The sequence below is a fragment of the Nelumbo lutea genome, chromosome 1 (assembly GCF_056320005.1).
Source record: "Nelumbo lutea isolate HS-2025 chromosome 1, American lotus-T2T, whole genome shotgun sequence".
NCBI classification, from domain to species: Eukaryota; Viridiplantae; Streptophyta; class Magnoliopsida; order Proteales; family Nelumbonaceae; genus Nelumbo; species Nelumbo lutea.
In genome coordinates this window covers 220,085,134-220,099,142 of record NC_142684.1, presented here as the reverse complement: position 1 = coordinate 220,099,142, position 14,009 = coordinate 220,085,134, and the positions used below count along the sequence as shown (strand labels likewise).

General features: G+C 37.9%; 1 non-coding gene across 1 annotated transcript; it reads left to right on the top strand.

Annotated features, from left to right (window-relative positions):
* The first annotated feature begins 6,462 nt into the window (after positions 1-6,462).
* On the top strand, positions 6,463-6,569 carry LOC148881143 (small nucleolar RNA R71). Its single transcript, XR_016106288.1, has one exon. It is a non-coding gene; the product is annotated as a small nucleolar RNA R71 (small nucleolar RNA).
* The last annotated feature ends 7,440 nt before the right edge of the window (positions 6,570-14,009 follow it).

The window sequence follows — 14,009 nt, the reverse complement described above, 5'->3', positions numbered from 1 at the left end:
TTGATTCAGGGCAAGGAAAGAAGTCGTCAGAAGGAAGACAAGACTAATAGGATGGTTTTTCACAGTTTCGGAACCATTCAATAAGACAAGACTAATAGGATCAGTGTAAAACTAACATGGATTATCCATTCTTGAGATAACTCCAAGTAGTTGTAACTGCCCCTCTCCAAAAACTATGTAAAGGGTGGGCGTACCAGCACTTGGCATCAATCAATTACTAAAGTTCCCTCTGAACTAATCAAAAAGACCATCAAGAAAGCTTCAAGAAGGAGATCAGTAAGGGAAGGAAGCTTCAAGAAGGAGGTGACGGCAAGAAGAAAAGAAGATCTAAGCTCCAAGGGCGACATCATGAGCTCATTCTTTCCTCTTGTTTGTTTTATTTCCTTTATCATGAATTGATTTATTTATAGCTAGGGCTGTGGAAAGCCTAACCATGACAATGAATATATTTTTATTATGATTTATCCAAGATTGTGATTTCCATATAGTCTATGAGTTATTGTGCATAATGCGATTTGGATTGGCCATCTCTTAATTGATTGGGTTTATGTGAATGAATCAGGAGTGGAATTCATTTAATGGACTGAATAATTCATGGTGTGAATTGAATGGTATATAGGGATATATACACATGATTCATCTGAATGTATAAGTTTTTCTTTGAACTTAATGCATTTTTATCTTGAGAACTCTAGTCGAGGGATCGAAGAGTTACTTGATAGAAGTAGATTTGATATATCTTGAAAAAGAATATTAAATAAAATTGAAAAAATTTCAACTTATGGAAATGACAAATTATCTTGGTTAATCTCATCTATTAGTATTCATTGAAATGGTTAGGCGGACCAATGGTCCTAACGATTTCAATTAATCGTTGCATATTCAGTTATTGATTACCCTTGCTTTAAGATCGAATCCTGCCTACACTTGTGTTGAGGGGCTATATGGGTTGGGGGATGGGTTATTGGCTATACGTAAATAGTATAATTATGTTTTATTAATACGGAAGATCGAATCTCGTCTACACCTCTGTGTGTGTAAAAATACATTTTATTAATAAATAGTATAATTATGTTTTACATATATCATAGTTATGTTTTACATATATTACATATAATATATGTATTATGTTACATTTATTGATGTTTTTTAAATCTGTTTTAAATTTTTTATTTATAAAAAACATTAAAAATTATAATTTGATGCCAAAAAAGGGTTTTTTTTTCGTGAAAATGGCAAGGCCAGGTGCATAATGCCCTTGGGACGTATAGATCTTGAAAAGTTACTCAAAATTAAAAAAAAAAAGATAACCCAATCAGACATCGGAGTGTAAAGTTATGGCTTCCAAAAGTTTGCACATAATTAAGTGCACAACCTACAACTTGGTTATTGGGTCGAACGGATCAATGCTTGAATTGCCCAAGTTAGATGGTTTTTAACCAAAATGGGGAGTTTCAATAAAACCAAACCTACAATCAAGGCCTAGTGACGATTTGAACAGTTCAATCGGCCAGGTCACCAACAAGTTGAAAACATTGATGATAAATAAGAAATGTTTTTATTAATGATGAAAATGACATGTAAAATTTAAAACCAATTGGAAGTAAAAACTATTTTCCTTTTATCTCTCATTAAATCTCATATCTAAGGTTTATTAAATACTATATTTACGATATTGATGTAAATAAAAATTATCATATTCTTATCTATGAATATTCAGACTTTCTACACTTAATTAACACTTAATTGAACTCATTACGTTGGTATTTTGATTCAGGGCAAGGAAAGAAGTCGTCAGAAGGAAGACAAGGCTAATAGGATGGTTTTTCACAATTTCAGCAATGTTCAGTAATCTGGGCCTAACTCTCACATCCAGGCTCCGATTGAATTGATTCAAGATGCACTGGAAAGATAAGAGCAAAATCTACAATTTTCTTGTTTTGGATTTTGATAGATTCTGCCTACACCGAAGAAAAAATCGGGCCCAAAGTCAAAACAGATCCATAGTAAAGCCCAGCTCACAGCTAAGGCCCAATTCGCAGAAAAGCCTTGTAGCAGCCCAACTTATCCACTCGAATTCAAGAATCCAGAGTCTTCTAGTTTTGAATTCTAAATGTAATTCTAGAAAGTTAAAGAAGATTGAGGTCATTAGATAAGAGATAAGATAAGATAGGATAGGATCAGTGTAAAACTAACCTGGATTATCCATTCTTGAGATAACTCCAAGTAGTTGTAACAACCCCTCCCCAAAAACTATGTAAAGGGTGGGCGTACTAGCACCTGGCATCAATCAATTACTGAAGTTCCCTCTGAAATAATTAACAAGACCATCAAAAAATCTTTAAGAAGGAGATCAGCAAGGGAAGGAAGTTTCAAGAAGGAGGTGGCGGCAAGAAGAAAAAAAGATCTCAGCTCCAAGGGTGACATCATGAGTTCATTCTTTCCTTTTGTTTGTTTTATTTCCTTTATCATGATTTGATTTATTTATAGCTAGGGCTGTGGAAAGCTTAACCATGACAATGAATATATTTTTATTATGATTTATCCAAAATTTTGATTTCCATATAGTCTGAGTTATTATGCATAATGCGATTTGGATTGGCCATCTCTTAATTGATTGGGTTTATGTGAATGAATCGGGTGAGAAATTCATATAATGGACTGAATAATTCATGGTGTGAATTGAATGGTATATGGGGATATATACACATGATTCATCTGAATGTATAAGTTTTTCTTTGAACTTAATGCATTTCTATCTTGAGAACTCTAGTCGAGGGATCGAAGGGTTACTCGATAGAAGTAGATTTGATATATATTGGAAAAGAATATTAAATAAAATTGGAAAAACTTCAGCTTATGGAAATGACAAATTATCTTGGTTAATCTTATCCATTAATATTCATTGGAATGGTTAGATGGACCAATGGTCCTAGCGATTTCAATTAATCGTTGCATATTCAATTATTGATTACCTATGCTTTTATTTTCTTTTTTCTATTTTTTTTTCTCAGTAGTTCTTATTCTTGAATCTGAATTTTGATTGTCCAAATAATTAAGGAATGTTGTAGTTCTAATACTTATTTTGTTAAATCCTCATGGGAATGATATTTTTATACTACTGAAAATTAAAAATAGAAAAAAAAAATAAAAGCAAGGGCAATCAATAACTGAATATGCAATGATTAATTGAAACCGCTAAGACCATTGGTCCGCTAACCATTCCAATGAATATTAATGGATGAGATTAACCAAGATAATTTGTCATTCTCATAAGCTGAAGTTTTTCCAATTTTATTTATTATTTTTTACTAAAATATATCAAATCTACTTCTATCAAATAACCCTTCGATTCCTCGACTAGAGTTCTCAAGATAGAAAAACATTAAGTTAAAAAAAAAACTTATACATTCAGATGAATCATGTGTATGCATCCCTATATACCATTCAATTTACACCATGAATTATTTAATCCATTATACAAATTCCTCTCCCGATTCATTCACATAAACCCAATCAATTAAGAGATGGCCACTCCTAATCGCATTAAGCATAATAACTCATAGACTATATGGAAATCACAATCTTGGATAAATCATAATAAAAATATATTCATTGTCATGGTTAGGCTTTCCACAGCCTTAACTATAAATTAATTAATTCATGATAAAGGAAATAAAACAAATAAGAGGAAAGAAAGAACCCATGATGTCGCCTTTAGAGCTGAGATCTTCTTTTCTTCTTGCCACCACCTCCTTGAAGCTCCCTTGCCTTGTTGATCTCCTTCTTGAAGCTTTCGTGATGGTCTTCTTGATTATTTCAGAGGGAACTTCAGTAATTGATTGATGTCAGGTACTGGTGCACCCACCCTTTACATAGTTTTTGGGGAGGGGCAGTTACAACTACTTGGAGTTATCTCAAGAATGGATAATCCAGGTTAGTTTTACACTGATCCTATCCTATCTTATCTTATCTCTAATCTAATGATCTCAATCTTCTTTAACTTTCTAGAATTATATTTAGAATTCAAATCTAAGAAGACTCTGGATTTTGAATTCGAGTGGACTGTTTTAATAAGTTGGACTGCTACAAGGCTTTTCTGCAAATTGGCCATTAATTGTGAGCTGGGCTTTACTACGGATCTACTTTGACTTTGGACCTGATTTTGACTTCAGTGCAGGCCGAATCTGTCAAAACCCAAAACATGAAAGTTGTAGATTTCACTCTTATCTTTCCAATGCATCTTGAATCAGCCCAATCGGAAAACATTTTTACTTGCTCTTTTTTTTTCTTTTTTTTTCTCCTTGGTGGAAGTGAGTGCATTTTATGCTCCATCTCACTTTTAGGACTTAGTCAGTGGGTGCATTTTATGCTCCATCCCACTGTTAGGATTACTTGGTCAATAGGTTCATTTTATGCTCCATCCTATTATTGAATTGCTTGGTTGGTAGGTGCATTTTATGCTCCATCCTACCAATTGAATTGCTTGGTTGGTAGGTGCATTTTATGTTTCGTCCTATCAGTTGAATTGCTTGGTAAAATATTTACCATGTTTACTTATACTTGAATTTAGGACTAGCTTAAAAGGGATGGCTTCAGATGAGTGGTGTGCTCCCTTATCATATTTCTTTACTCAGTTCACAATAATTTTCCTAGAATATTGTTTCAATTGATTTCAAAAGAGTTGAGTTTTTTTTTTTTAAATGCAAAAAAACACAACCTAAATCAAATTTTAAAACACAACCTAAATTCTAACCTAAATCCTAAATCCCCTCCCCCACACTTAAAACTTACATTGTCCCCAATGTGAGGTTAAATGCAAAGAAAGGGTAGAAAAACTAAACTAGAAATGTAAAAACAAAAAGAAAAAGGAAAAACAAACTTCCCTATTTTTAATAATCATGAATCGGATTCTCTAACTCTCATGGTTGCAGCTTTCGGTATGCTCCTCTTTCATCCATCATGGGCGGTTCAAATCTGGAATAGGGGCCTGCAAAACAGAGGGTAACAGTCTCTTATTAGAAATCGATAACATAATATAATGAGCATTACCTTGTCTTGGATTGAACCCTTCTTGACTGTTCTCCAAACAATTCAAAACCTCCTTAACTTCCTCATCCAAGACCTGCATGTTTTTACAAGAATTAAGAATGCAACTTTCGAAAGGATCATCTAATTTAGATGTGTTTACCTACTTTGACTAAAACATCTTCTACTATTACCCTAGGGTATTTAATGCTACGATCAGCTAATTGCAGGGTAATAGTTATAGATGTTAGTTCATGCAATCCGATTTTTCAAAAATAGAGTAGGGCATTAAATTTATACTAGCACCCAAATCGGATTTTTCAAAAATCCGATTTTTCAAAAATAGAGTAGGGCATTAAATTTATTTTGAAGAATGGCTGAACACTTTTTGTTTACTTCACCATCTCACAATCTTCCCATTTCCTTTTGTTTGACATCACCTCCTTCAAGAATTTGGCATATTTTGGCATCTGTGACAATACATCAATAAAAGGGATGTTAATATGTATCTTTTTAAACACTTCCAAAAATTTCTCAAATTGTTTATCCAAATTGGCTTTCAAAACTCTTCTAGGGTAGGGAAGATGAAGTTTAATAGCATCTAAATTCAGTTTAGGTGTACTCCCTTCGGCCTCCTTTTGTGGATCGACCACTTTGGCTTTTTGGTCCTCATTCTGGGTATCGCCAATTGTTTTCCCACTTCGTAGAGCAATGGCATTCACTTGCTCCCTTGAATTTTTCTTGTGTTGCTAGGCAACCCTCGCTCTTTTCTTTTTGACAACATATTCACAATCTGCCCCACTTGGACTTAAGTTCTTAATTGATGCTTCTTGACTTAAAAATCTTTTTTCATGTTCTTGAAATTTTGTTTCAACAACATTAATGAACTTAGGAATCATTTCTTCTAAATTACCCTTCTTTTCTTGTGAGAGCGGCTGTTGTTGGAATCCCATGGGCGCTTTTTGTTGGTTGTTGTTCCATGAAAAATTTGGATGACTCCTCCACCCTGGGTTGTATGTGTTCGAATAGGGGTTGAAATTCAGTCTGCCACCATGAGAAATAAAATTAGCACTTTCAGGTGAAGCAAAAAGATTATCTAATGGACATTCATAATTAATATGTCCTAATTGGCCACAGAAATCATATGGATTTATAGATGATGTATTTATTACTGCAACATTAAGAGTATCTAATTTCTTATTCAAACTAGCAAGTTAAGTAGATAAAGCTGCAAAAGAATCGATATGGTGTACTCCCCTTCGATCAATTCGGTCATTACTCCATTAGTAGTTGTTCGACACCATTTCTTCCACTAGGTCATAAGCTTCCTCTGGCATTTTCCTCATGATATTACCTCCTGTAGATGCATCAATAATGGACTGATTAGAGGGGGTAATACCATTATAAAACGTTTGGGTTTGACGCCAAGTTGGTATCCCATGGTGAGGACACTTCCTAAGCATCTCCTTGAACCGTTCTCATGCTTCATACAAAGATTCCCTCTCTAATTGAGCGAAAGTAATGATATCATTAATTAACTTTGCTATTTTAGAGGGTGGAAAATACTTAGCCAAGAATTTTTGGGTTAAGTCATTCCAAGTGGTGATGCTTCCTACAGGGAGTGAGTTAAGCCAATCTTTAGCTCTATCACGCAATGAAAATGGAAATAGTCTAAGCCTAATAGCATCATCGCTAACTCCATTATATTTAAATGTATCGCATATTTCTAGGAAATTAACAATATGTGCATTAGGATCATCACTTGGTAATCCACTAAATTGAATAGTCGTCTGAATCATTTGGATTATTGCAGGCTTGATTTTGAAATTATTGTCTTGAATTGTGAGCTTGCAAATGCTGGAAGTAGCCCCATCAATTGTTGGACAAGCATAGTCCAAAAGGGTGCGATTTACCTCCATTTCTTCCTCAACTTCTACTGCTAGTACGCCTTCTTCAACCTCCTCTCTCGTTTTACCTTTGTTGGCTCTTTGCAATAGGTGAAGAGTTCTCTCTATTTCAGGATCGAATTATGCTAGTCCTTCTCTTCTAGTGCATGTCATGCACTAGTAAATCTGAACACAACAACAGTTCAAACAAATAAAAAAATAAAAATGGAAATAAAAATCCAAATCAACCAAGGTCAACAAGTTCTAATATTATTTTGGAATTAAATCCCCAGCAATAGTGCCAAAAACTTGATAGCTATAATTATAACCCTAGCAAGTGCACTAATTATCAAGTAGTATAAAAATATCGTTCCCACGAGGATTTAACAAAATAAGTATCAGAATTACAACCTTCCTTAATTATTTGAACAACCAAAATTCAGATCCAACAATAAGAACTATTGAAAATTAAAAATAGAAAAAGAAAATAAATGCAAAGGTAATCAATAACTGAATATGCAACGATTAATTGAAATCGCTAGGACCATTGGTCTGCCTAACCATTCCAATGAATATTAATGGATGAGATTAATCAAGATAATTTGTTATTCTCATAATCTAAATTTTTTCCAATTTTATTTAATATTCTTTCCCAAGATATATCAAATCTACTTCTATCAAATAACCCTTCGATCCCTCGACTAGAGTTCTCAAGATAGAAATGCATTAAGTTCAAAGAAAATCTTATACATTCAGATGAATCATGTGTATAATCCCTATATAACATTCAATTCACACCACAAATTGTTCAATCCATTATATGAATTCCTCTCCCGATTCATTCACATAAACCCAATCAATTAAGAGATGGCCACTCCTAATCGCATTAAGCATAATAACTCATAGACTATATAAAAATCACAATCTTGGATAAATCATAATAAAAATATATTCATTGTCATGGTTAGGCTTTCCACAGCCCTAGCTATAAATAAATCAGTTCATGATAAAAGGAAATAAAACAAACAAGAGGAAAGAAAGAACTCATGATGTCGCCTTTGGAGCTGAGATCTTCTTTTCTTCTTGCCGCCACCTCCTTCTTGAATCTTCCTTGCCTTGCTGATCTCCTTCTTGAAGCTTTCTTGATGGTCTTCTTGATTACTTCAGAGGGAACTTCAATAAGTGATAGGTGTTGGTGCGCTCACCCTTTACATAGTTTTTGGGGAGGGGCTGTTACAACTACTTGGAGTTATCCCAAGAATGGATAATCCAGGTTAGTTTTACACTGATCCTATCCTACCTTATCTTATCTTTTATCTAATGATCTCAATCTTCTTTAACTTTCTAGAATTACATTTAGAATTCAAATCTAAGAAGACTCTGGATTCTTGAATTCGAGTGGGTTGCTTTAATAATTTGGGATGCAACAAAGCTTTTCTGCGAATTGGCCCTTAGTTGTGAGCTGGGCTTTACTACGGATCCACTTCGACTTTGGGCCCGATTTTGACTTTGGTGCAGTCCGAATCTATCAAAAATCAAAACATTAAAGTTGTATATTTCGCTTTTATCTTTCTAGTGCATCTGAATCAACCCAATCGGAGCCCGGATGTGAGAGTTAGGCCCAGATTACTGAACATTGTCATCCTATTAGCCTTGTCTTCCTTCTAACGACTTCTTTCCTTGCCCTGAATCAAAATACCAGCGTAATGAGTCCAATTAAATGTTAATTAAGTGTAGAAAGACTGAATATTCATAAATAAGAATATGATCATTTTTATTTACATCAATATCTTAAATATAGGATTTAATAAACCTTAGATATGAGATTTAATGAGAGATAAAAGGAAAATAGTTTTTACTTCCAATTGGTTTTAAATTTTACATGTCATTTTCATCATTAATAAAAACATTTCTTATTTATCATCAATGTTTTCAACTTGTTGGTGACCTGGCTGATTGAACTGTTCAAATCGTCACTAGGCTTGTCCGGTTGGCAGGACTTTGATTGTGTGCGCCTTTTTGGTGTGCGGCTTCATCCTTCGACCTCGGCATTGTTTGGTTGGTAGGAGTCTGATTGTGTCCTCAATTCAGAATTATTTCCCAAACCCCTTTTCGTGCACTAAAAGTAACCATGCCTAAGAACACACCCGATTGCTCCAGAGCACATTCCCCATCTTAGGGATCCCACTCACTTCAGAGCTCCCCGCCTTGGAAGCCCCAGCAATAGGCAGTAGTCAACCCCACACAGTTCCTTGCCATGTAGTAGAAAGTTGATTGTATCCAAACCATGATGGAGATGCTAGGACAACTAGCACACACCCCTCAAGTTACTCACCCTGCCACGCAGGCACCTGCCACACCCGATCCTCACACCGAGGACTCCAAAAGGCATCACGCAAGTCAACACGAGGCCTAGTCCAACCATGAGTGTTTCCTTCCATGTTAGAGGTCCCACCCCCAGCTCAGCCTTGTGCGCGCGAAACCTATAGTAAATCACATCACTCCAGCACAAGGATTTCGGTGCAAGAATGACTTGGCCAACATGTACAACAACCCCCAATATTGATAGCTAAATCCAACTTAGTCCGAGATCAGCAAGCAACTTCGAAAGCAAAGATGTTCATCAACGCAGCACCAGCAGAAAGTGGCACTAAAATCAAGGACCTACGACAACGACTGGCCGAGTTGGAACATGGCCAAACGAAGTGTAGCGTGGCCCCACCAATGGTCCAACCACTAGAGCAACGTCATAGTCAATAGCCAACAAAAGAGGTCATCTTCATCCAAGAGATCGTTGATGAGCTTCCTCGAGTCAGATGGTAACCTCCTCAGTTCGAGAAGTACAATGGGGCCTTGGACCCAAACGACCATATTAAAGGGTTCAAGTAGATAATGATGTTGCACGACTCCTTCAAGGGTCTTATATGCAAGCCCTTCGTCACCACCCTCTACGATATCACCAAAACCTGGTACGCCTCCCTTCCGTCGCTGTCCATATCCTCCTAGGAGCAGTTGGAGGCACAGTTCATAGCACAGTTCACCACCAACCAAACGTAGTGGAAGATGTCGGACAGCCTCATGCAAGTACAATAGAAGGAAGGAGATACCCTAAGGGAATACTTGGCAAGGTTCAACGGTGAAGCACTCCTAAATGTTCAACTTCTCTTTGCAAAAGAACCCTCCACCCAACTTGACTATGCTCATGAATATGAACGCCGAAGAGGCCCATGTGCTGTGTAGGGAGGATGAAAACCAGCATGGTTGAAGACTGAACCAAGATGCCAAGAGGCAAGATTGCTGACCTAATCATAAACCGAGGACCCTGTTGCTGACATTTCACCTCACTCCACTTAACACTCCGCGAGCTAACATACTGATGCAAATCCGCTACTACAGCTTCGTCAAGTGGTTTGAGAAGATGAAAACCTAAGGCAACAAGAGAAATCGAGACAAGTATTACGATTTCTAACGAGACCACAACCACGACACCGAAAGTTGCCATGACCTTCGCCACCACTTGGAAGACTTCGTTTGATGTGGATACCTCCATGGGTTCATCGATATCAAAGAGCATATCCCTAGAGAAGAATTGCATTGCACCGATGAGCCCCTAGTCCAAGCTCCCTCGGTCGAGGTCATCGTCATCATCTCGAGCAGGATGACCCTTAAAAGGGGAAACTAGGTGCAGAAGACCTAATTTAAGGAGCTAGAGTGCCATGACTAAGATGTACTGATGACGATCAATGTCGAGCACTAACGACAACTAGGTTGTACAAACTCAATAAATAAAGAATATTCTTCAAGCACAAACAACCAAACTTCTGCATACAGTATGACTGAACTCCACATTGACCAATGGATGCAGCACAATAACAAGCTCACGAAAGACCCGACCGACCACAAATGGTCGAGGCCAGAATAAGCCCCCGACGGGCACTGCGGGAACGACATCCCTACCACATAATGGCAAGAGGACGGCCATTGAACTATGCGCACCCACTTGACTCACAATTGAAACAGAGTTAACCAAGACCAGGTGCCACCGACCACCCGGACAATGATGAGAGCTTGGAAGCACCTCTAGTAGAATAAGACCGAGGCCACTGAGCCAAAGACCTCGGTCAACATAAGACTGAGGCCGTTAGGACAAAGACCTTGGCTAACGCAAGACTGAAGCCTCGAAGATAAAGACCTTGGTCAGTGAGCATCAAGCCAAGAACCTCAGCCATCCTAAGACTGATGCCACTAGGACAAAGACCTTGGCCAACGCAAGACCGAGGCCACAAAGTTGAAGACCCCGATTGGAGAGCATCAATCCAAGAACCTCAGTCAGCCTAAGACCGAGGCCATTAAGCCAAAGACCTTGGCCAATGCAAGATTGAGCCCACAAAGTCGAAGACCCCAACCATCTAGCCAACGCAAGACTTCGGCCAACATGAGATCAAGGCCACAAAGCCCAAGACCTCGGCCATCATGAGACCAAGGCCATAATGCCAAAAACCCTAGCCACAATGTCAAGTCCAAGACCCTAACTAGCCTGAGAACAATTGCAAGAGCGTGACTGATGAACTCTACCAACCAACCTAATTCCGAAGCGAAACAACTTAGAGAGAAGAGAGAAGAAACACAGAACGTGCTTGGTAAAAAGACTTTCCATTAATCAAGAAGCTGATGACTATAAACCTGACGTACCAGGCTGAATACAAAGACCCTAAAAAAGGGGAAAAGACAGCACATCAACTTTTCGTTGGGGAGGCCTTGACACACTCCTGGGCATCAATGACAAAAGCATCTCCACGATCAGGCTCTTCGGTATCGAATGGGCCAAACCCCTGAACAACATCAATGACTCTGGAAACTGATGCATCACCCTCCACTAACAGAGAGCGAACCCCTCCTACCAAGAGTTGGTAATGTAGTCATCCAACTTGCTCTGATGAGCCTCCTAAGCTCTATACTCGGAGACGTCCTTATCCTTTTCCTGAGCTATCTTCACCTCGGCCTCCTCGAGACCCTCCTCAACACATCTAGTGGCTCTTTAAGATCATGGGTGCGACCCTTAAGCTTGTAGACAGTGTCGTCTTTCTCCTCAACATCGCGCTTCAACTCAGCCAGTTCTGCCTTTAGCTAGGCATTCTCAATCTCTTGTGGCTCATAAAATCGCTACAACTTGCAGAGGTGGTCGACAAGGCCGACAGCCGAACAAACTGGATGTAGGGTACCAAATAGTTAGTATGCAAGAAGAGAAACAAGGAAAAACAAGTAAAGTGGAACTTACCTCCATGATCTAATGGAGTCACGCTTTCCAAGAAGCTATTGGTGTGGCTATTGGCTTCCTTCCTAATGCCAAGGAGCATCACACCCTGGCAAACTGCTCAGCCACCACCTTTGTCTCATGGGTGTCCTTTGGCTGAACCGACCATTGTGGCACGTATGCACCAGCCGAGCCCTCAACCGAAGCATATTCTAGAGTGTCCCCCCTCTACGATGAAGATCGCTCGAGTTGAGTCATGGCCTCCTCCAAGTCAACTACCATGACTTCTTCCGTTGACCTCAGCCTCTTCCCCTATCGATGTGTGCACTCTACAGAATGAGGTTAAAGCTCCATGGCCCCGGGCTACATGCTCGAGCTCCTAGCTGCCTATGCCTTCCTCACGGCCACAACTTCCATACGCCAACTGTCTCCTCAACACCATCCATGTCCAAATCTGCACAATTCACTACAAAGTTAGAACCAAGTGAAGACAGGCTCACCCAAAAAAAGGGAGACCGCACAGCCCATGGACCGAATTGGGATTGATTGGCCAAACGGCACATCCACCCAACCAAGTGACAAAAGCATGAAAATGTATATCTAAAGTGTTCTCAACAATTGACATTTGTAAAATAAAGAGTTTAAAAGTAATATTTTTTTCATAATAATTTTATAAGTGTCAATTTTATTATTTGTGCAATTTTTATGCTGAAAGAATTAATAATTGAGTGGAGGAAAGCCCAAACATAGGTCCAAGAAACCCAAACCCAAGTTCAATGACCCAAGTATGAGTGCTGATTCGTTTCCCGCTTTACTCTAAACAGGGTCCAGTATTTTGGGCATATCTTTCTCAAAAAATGTCAAAATTCAATGATTCTTGAGGCTATGGACAGCTAAGGGATATGACTACAATTCATCTATTGATAATTTCCTCTAAATCAATATCCATCCAAGCGAAAATTGGGGGATAAGACGCGGATCCGGGCTGAGCAGATTGAGGAGCCTGGCAGCACAATAAAAAGGAAAAAATCTAACCTAAGAGGGAGACAACTTGCAGAGGTTATTTTGGCATTATTTTCTCAGTCTTTCACAAAAGAGAAGATGGGAGAATGATGTCCAGGTGCGGCTAAAGCTTCAACAAGGCTAGAAAGGATCTTGATCGATGAGTTTTACTTGTTATTTTACTTTGATTCCTTGAGAGATTTCAATGTTTAATTTTGTTATTGAGAGATTTCTTTTATTATTTTGATAAATCCTGAAGTTATATTCTTCAATTTCCATACAATGCTAGTCATGCTCTTTTTATGTGCAATTTGTTAAAAAATAATTGGTTGGGTAGATTTATTTTATAAGTTGATCCTTGACTGCAATACTGTCAATCTGATATGTTGTCGTTCTTGGGTAGCTTGTAAGAATAGATCAGTCTGTTCTTCACTGAAAATTAATTATCTCAAAACAAATACTTTTTTTCTTGTCATTGGTTTCAAAGTTATATTTTCTGATTATTTGTTTGGGATGTGAAACTTCTAATTGAATAATAAATTGGAATCAAAGTCGATACCAATTACGCAAATCGATCAAGTGAATCTCGAAGCCTTGTTCATCACAAACTACTCTTCATCATTTAATTATCGTTACTTTTATTCAAATATTTTTTCTCCATTTTTATTTTTAGAAAAATCATTTTTCTAGGTTATTCACTCCAGCTTGTTCATCACAAGCTACGCTTCAACGGCCGCTTAGCCCAGGGTAATAATTTTGGGCGAGACACCAAGGTCAGTAACTGGAACAATGTGTACTCCCCGATGTGCACCCACACTATCCTCCTTGTAGCAATTATC